At 38.8% G+C, this 6,396-nt stretch overlaps 1 long non-coding RNA gene across 1 annotated transcript; it reads left to right on the forward strand.

Annotated features, from left to right (window-relative positions):
* The first annotated feature begins 1,030 nt into the window (after positions 1 to 1,030).
* LOC146662431 (uncharacterized) lies at positions 1,031 to 2,629 on the forward strand. The gene is made up of 3 exons (XR_014913204.1): positions 1,031 to 1,114; positions 2,184 to 2,272; positions 2,421 to 2,629. It is a non-coding gene; the product is annotated as an uncharacterized LOC146662431 (long non-coding RNA).
* The last annotated feature ends 3,767 nt before the right edge of the window (positions 2,630 to 6,396 follow it).

Below are 6,396 nucleotides of genomic sequence, written 5' to 3' on the forward strand. Positions count from 1 at the left end.
TAATAGGTTTAAGTACCCCAGGCTTTTGAGGTGGCTGTAATTAAACATAATTGCACTGTAGCTAATTATAGACCAATTTCCAAACTGCCTTTTACGTTTTAAAAAAACATAACAATTGTAGTAAATCAGTTAAGTTATCATCTGATGACAAGTTGTTTATTTGAAGAAATGTAGTCAGGATTTAGTGGTCATGATATCATATTATTTACATATTTTCCTTAGGGATTAATAAAGTATTCTGATTCTGATGATCTTATGGCTTCTGGTAATGGATTTGTTTCTTTGTTTAGTTCTGTTCAGACACCAGTGAAACACTGAGTACCACTCATTACAACATTTTACCTCAAAGACTAGAATACACAAATAGCCTCACATTTGATGCTGGAATACTTTGATATACAGAGAAGTATATGTTTGACTGCAAGGCGCTCAGGTCCAGTGGCTGCAAAACCAGTCCAAATCATCACCATCACCTTCCTTGACAATTGGTATGATGTGTTGAGCTGATATGCTGGGTTTAGCTTTTACTAAATGTGGTGCTGTGCATTATGGCCAAACATCTTCACTTTAATATTGTCTGCCCAGAGGACATTGTTCCACAAGTCTCTGGGTTTGTTCAGATGCAACTTTGCAAAGCTAGCAGTGTGCTGCTTTCTTTTTAGAGAGAAGAGGGTTTCTCCTGCCAACCCTTCCAAATAAGCCATACTTGTTCAGTCTCTTTGTAATTGTACTGTCAAGAACTTTAGCATTTAACATGCTGAGGCCTGTACACTCTAAGAAATGATACATTGATGTTGCTAGCATTATGTAAACGTTTTATGTTAAAATTAATGTCACCAATTGATTTTTAACTCTAAACACAAGGATATTGTTTTGATTTTAATTAATAACACAATATTTCAATACAACAAAATGCAGTACATTAAATCCAACGTAAAAAGTTAATTTAAAATGAACAGCACTTTAATTTGAAGAGGATTGTCCTAACAGGCTCTCCGTACTTCTCAGTTTGCACATGTGCAGTGTGGAAGTTTGAACAACCGCCATTTTCAACCGAAACTTGCATCATGCTCAGAAGCCTGGATAAAATCCATTGCCATTTGAGGATTATTTGGTAAGTACAACCATTTAAGGATGACAAATTTGGTTAATGTGTACTAAATGATAAACATCCGACATTTTCGGGAGTACTTCTGTATGTTTTATTTTAAAACAAATGATGTCTGGTAATTTTTTTTTAGCATTCTAGCTTGTATGCCTCTCACAGGTGTTAGTAGTCAGGCATTTAAAAAAATCGGTGTAATTTCCCAAAATGTTTTACGATTCATGTTAAGCTGCAACTTGCCTACTAAGAACTGCAGCTTTAAAATTACTCCCAACATCTACCGCGTATGCTCCCTGGTGTCAGTAATGACCACCAGGAGCGCCAGCGATCCTATCCGTTTGAAGAATGAAATATATGTATAGTGTATTTTAGAAACATGCATCAAATAAGTTGCTACATTGTTTGAAGGAATTCTACCCCGTATTGATATCTGGTTTAGTGTTAATATCAGTGATTAAAGTGTAAGACATGCATTTATCTTGTGTCATTAAAATGCAGCATTATGTGTAATACAGCTATATGTAATGCATTTAACTCCTTGTATCAGTTCCATTGATTATCAAAGTGACAATTTGTGTGTTCCCCCCTTCATTTTAAGTTGGTCAGCTAGTTCTGTCTGTCAGTAGATGCAACAAAAGTGGCTCAGATGTGATTGTGGTTACTGTTATCTTTTATTGTAACTCTTGTTATCGTAATAAATACCAGAAAATATTGTGATAGGATTTTGAATCCATATTGCCGAGTTCTAATCTTCTATTTCTTTTTAACATTTTTAGGGGTACAATTAATAATTATATTGCTGAACAGTCTAGAATTGATTAAAGCAAAAGTGAAAGCTTTCATGTATTGTCAAAATTGAAAAGCTTCTAGTTTTGTGTTCATATATTTGTTGATCTGACTCAGAAGAGTCAGTGCCTAACCAATCATTAACCTCACTGAATGTCACTAATGTGAGTTGTCAAACATTGTTTAATTACTCATCGCTAATCACTCATCTGTTAATATTTTTGACTTTGGTTTGGGAAGAGGTGGAAAAGAACCAAAATCTTGTCTCACATTGAGTTCTTATCTCCACCAGAATATCAGCATTGATGTTCGACGGGAATGCGTTCTAAAAACTGTGTCTACTTAAATAAAAAGCCAGATGACCTGTTCAAGGAATTCTTGGTAAGTTAGAAAAGGGGAAAGATCAGTTTGTTTGTTTGTTTGTTTTAATTTGGGATAGTAAATTGAAGGTGGGCTCATTTGTTCATATGTATCTATATGCAATTAGTTTCCCCCCCCCCCCCCCCCCCCCCTTTGTTTTCATTTTAAGGATGTGGATCTTAGTGCAAGAAGAGAAACGGAGCAGCTGACTTTAGGAGTCTGTGTTGTCAGACATGAAGGAGCAGACTCTGCAGATACACCTGAGGACATTGGTGTCATCATAGAAGGATACACTGTGCTGAAAGCTCTTAGTGATGTGGCAAAGGGGTGTGCCCTCCTGCTTGGACTAATCTACAGTCTAAATCTGAGGTACTCAAAGCACCTGAAATACATATTTGAATTTCTTCAGAAGGTGCTGATGGATGGGAACAACCTATCCATGAAGGTGCAAGTTCTGAAAAACAAACTGCTTGAGTGAAACAGCCTGCACTGAACTATAGAGGACACTGAACTGGTTACAAGATTCTCAAACCCATCTCCTTGCACTTTATAAACTGTTCAGTTTGAATTCCGCAAGAACTTCTGCAAGGCCTCATACTTTTTGGCATGCTTTGTTCATGTTGAACTTTTACCACCATCCAGCTACATTGAACAAGACTGCTCCTAAGTTTGGACTTCATTTTAAGTTTTGAAAAAAAAAAAAAAAAAAAAAAAGGTTTTTTAAATATGGACAAAAATGCCACTAAAATCATTTCTACTTGTTGTTTATAGGACTGTATTGTGAGTTTTCCATTGTACCCGAAGCAAGTTTAAATTAAGTCATGTTAATGTTAAAAATGTTGGAATCACAACACTTTCCGGTTTTAATAACTTGATTTTAACATTCTGTATTATGTCTTCCTGAACTTAATATGCACTTGCATATATGTGAAGATATTTTTGTTTAGGAAAAAGGCATTGACCTAGAATTTTGAACAGCTCAAAGTTTGCTTCAGCACATTTTACACAAAGTGTTATTAAAGTTGGGTTAACTGAATAAAATTGTGTTTGATTTATTCAATTTACTTTAAATAGAGTAAGTAATTTAATCCTATAGTTTCAGTAGAGCTCGTTTAGGGTTAGTCAATTTATCAGATGTACTTAAAATTTGTTGTTCAAATTAAATGTGTCATACATTTTAGATTTCACTAACCCAGTTGTGTGGAACCGGCTGACATAACTGGGTGGAGTAAATGCAACATCTTATTTTATAGAGTAAGTAGGGCTTGTTTTGGTTGAGTAGATTTTATTTAGTGTTGTCAATTTAAGTCAACATGTTAGTTAGATCAACACTATGATATTTAGTTAATACAACACCATTCTTGTGATTTGCATTTAATTAGCCAAAGCTTGACAGATGTACTTAAAATTTGTTGTTCAAATTAAGTGTATCATACATTTTATATTTCACTAACCCAGTTATGTGGAACCGGTTGACATAACTGGGTGGAGTAAATGCAACATTTTATTTCTTAGAGTGTAGAACCTCCGATGCTTTTATAGAGATGATACACTTGCTGATAACTAGAAAATCAAGCAATTTGGAGCTCTAAAGACTCAATGAGTCTTGAGAGTCTTAAGAGAATCCTTCACAAACATCAAAACTGCCATTTTTGAAAATGGTGGCAAAAAATCAACCTTGAGCTATAGACCAAAGAACAAATCTGCTATTACCTTGGTATCTTCCACTGCTATGTTGTGTTTGTGTTGCATACATACAAATGATGTCATGTGGCTTTCAGTCACATGCTATAACAACCCCATGCACACTGGGGTGGTGTTCAATTGAAATGGAAGACTACCAAAAACCGATTTGATTTAAGTCAAGTTGGTCCAAGTGTTTGCAAATGGAAAAGAGGCATAAGTGTCATCTATCAGCCATCAGGCCCCTCTCCTGTAGAGCCAGCACCCAGTTTGGAATCAGGGAGCAGACCACAACCGTAAGCTTATAGTTACCACAATGTAAACTGCCAAAGTATCTAAATATAATCAAAATAAATTGAATGTAATCCATGCTGAAAATGATAATGGGCACTGAATAACTGACCATTGTTCATTTTAATGCCACTTATCAAGAAGTTTAATTGATTACCTTTTTGTAACGGTTGATGTATTGCTCCAACTAAATTGTTCCCATTGAAGTTTCTTCCTGTTATATTCAATATAAGTTACACAATGAAATGTATCAGTTTAATCAAGGGCTGCTAATCTACTTTATGTTCATCACCACTTCAAATCTAATTAGAAATTTGTGAAGAAACTAGCAATCTCAACATTGCATAATACAGGTTTGTGTTCTATATATATATATATATATATATATATATATATATATATATATATATATATATATATATATATATATATATATATATATATATATATATATATATATATATATATATATATATATATATATATATATATATATATATATATATAAAAGCAGCTGGATAGCGTAGTGGTTAGACTACACGCCTACGGAACCCAGGATCGCAAGTTCGATTCCTGCCTGGGGCGTCTGTATCCAGTAAGGGTCCTAAGGCTAGACCCCCTATGCTAAGCGAGCCTACCGCAGACATGAGCGAGACAGATAAATATGAAGGCATGCCGGCTCGGACGTCGCCCGGATCAACAAGGTCCGCGTCAGGTGTTGAGGAACCAGGGCACCCTGACGAAAAGTGGGCTACTGGAACAAGAAGGCATCGGTGGGCAAGAGACGAAAACAGGGCGTTGTTGGAATGCTACTACGCAAGTAACCCCGGCGGAAGGGGCTACATGAATAGGATGACGGACCTATGGATTCTTCGATACCCAACATCCACAATGACGGCGAAACAACTAGTAGCTCAGTGTTCCAACATTCGAAAGAAGGGACTGCTCTCACAGCTAGAGATTGACGAGGTACAACACAAATGCTACGGCAAGGACGAGTCAGGACGCCAGGTCAGGGGGGAGATATCATCACCCCCACCCGAGATTGGGTACATAGCCCCAAGTGCGATAGGAGAAGGATCGTTGAGTGCGAGAGGAACTGACCTGAAAAATAGGATAATGGCCAAGCTTGAAACCTGGATCCCCCGTAGCCGGTTACCAAGATTACGTGAAGTACCCTCAGAAGGTCTGCTAGATGATGTTAATGCAGCACTACGGACAATACCTACAACCACGATTACCGACACTAACAAGCTGATCTACAATACGGCAGCAGTGATCAGTGAGATGCTTGGCTACAAGTTGAACAGCCACAAGGGGCAGTACCCTCCATGGAGAAGGAGGCTAGAGGGCAAGATCAAAGTAGCACGGAGGGAGGTTAGCCAACTAACGGAGTTGCAGAAAGGTGCGACAAAGAAGGTGCATAAGAAATACAGCAAGCTGTCCATACCTGAGGCCTTGGAAACTGCCAAGTAAAGACTCACAGCCTTGGCCAGCCGCTTGAGGAGGTACACCAGAGAGATAGAAGGCAGGAGAATAAACCAGCTGTTCTCCACAGAACCAGCAAAGGTGTACTCTCAGTGGCAAGGGAACAATAATAAGAGAACAGCACCACCAAGGCTGGAGACGGAGCAATACTGGAAGAGCATATGGGAGAAGGACGCAACCCATAACGGCAATGCTCAGTGGCTAGTGGATCTGAGGGCAGACCACAGCGACCTCCCTGAACAGGGTCCAGTAACCATCACAGTGGCAGATATCCAAGAAAGGGTCTCCAGTATGAAGAGTTGGACAGCACCAGGGCCCGACATGGTTCACGCCTACTGGCTAAAGAAGCTGACTGCACTCCACGAGCGTCTGGCAGCACAAATGAACCAGCTGCTAGTTAATGAGAGACACCCGGAATGGCTAACCGAAGGTCGGACGGTCCTGATCCCCAAGGACCCCAAGAAGGGACCGGTCCCCTCCAACTACCGACCAATAACCTGCCTCAGTACTACATGGAAGCTCCTGTCAGGCATCATATCGGCTAAGATGAACAGGCACATGGGTCAATACATGAGTGGGACACAGAAAGGAATTGGCAAGAATACCAGAGGCGCAAAACACCAGCTACTGGTAGACAGAACAGTCAGCCGAGACTGCAAGACCAGACTGACCAACCTGTGCAC

The sequence above is a fragment of the Rhamphochromis longiceps genome, linkage group LG9 (assembly GCF_057381845.1).
Source record: "Rhamphochromis longiceps isolate RC_006_pf linkage group LG9, R_longiceps_female_GT1.1, whole genome shotgun sequence".
NCBI classification, from domain to species: Eukaryota; Metazoa; Chordata; class Actinopteri; order Cichliformes; family Cichlidae; genus Rhamphochromis; species Rhamphochromis longiceps.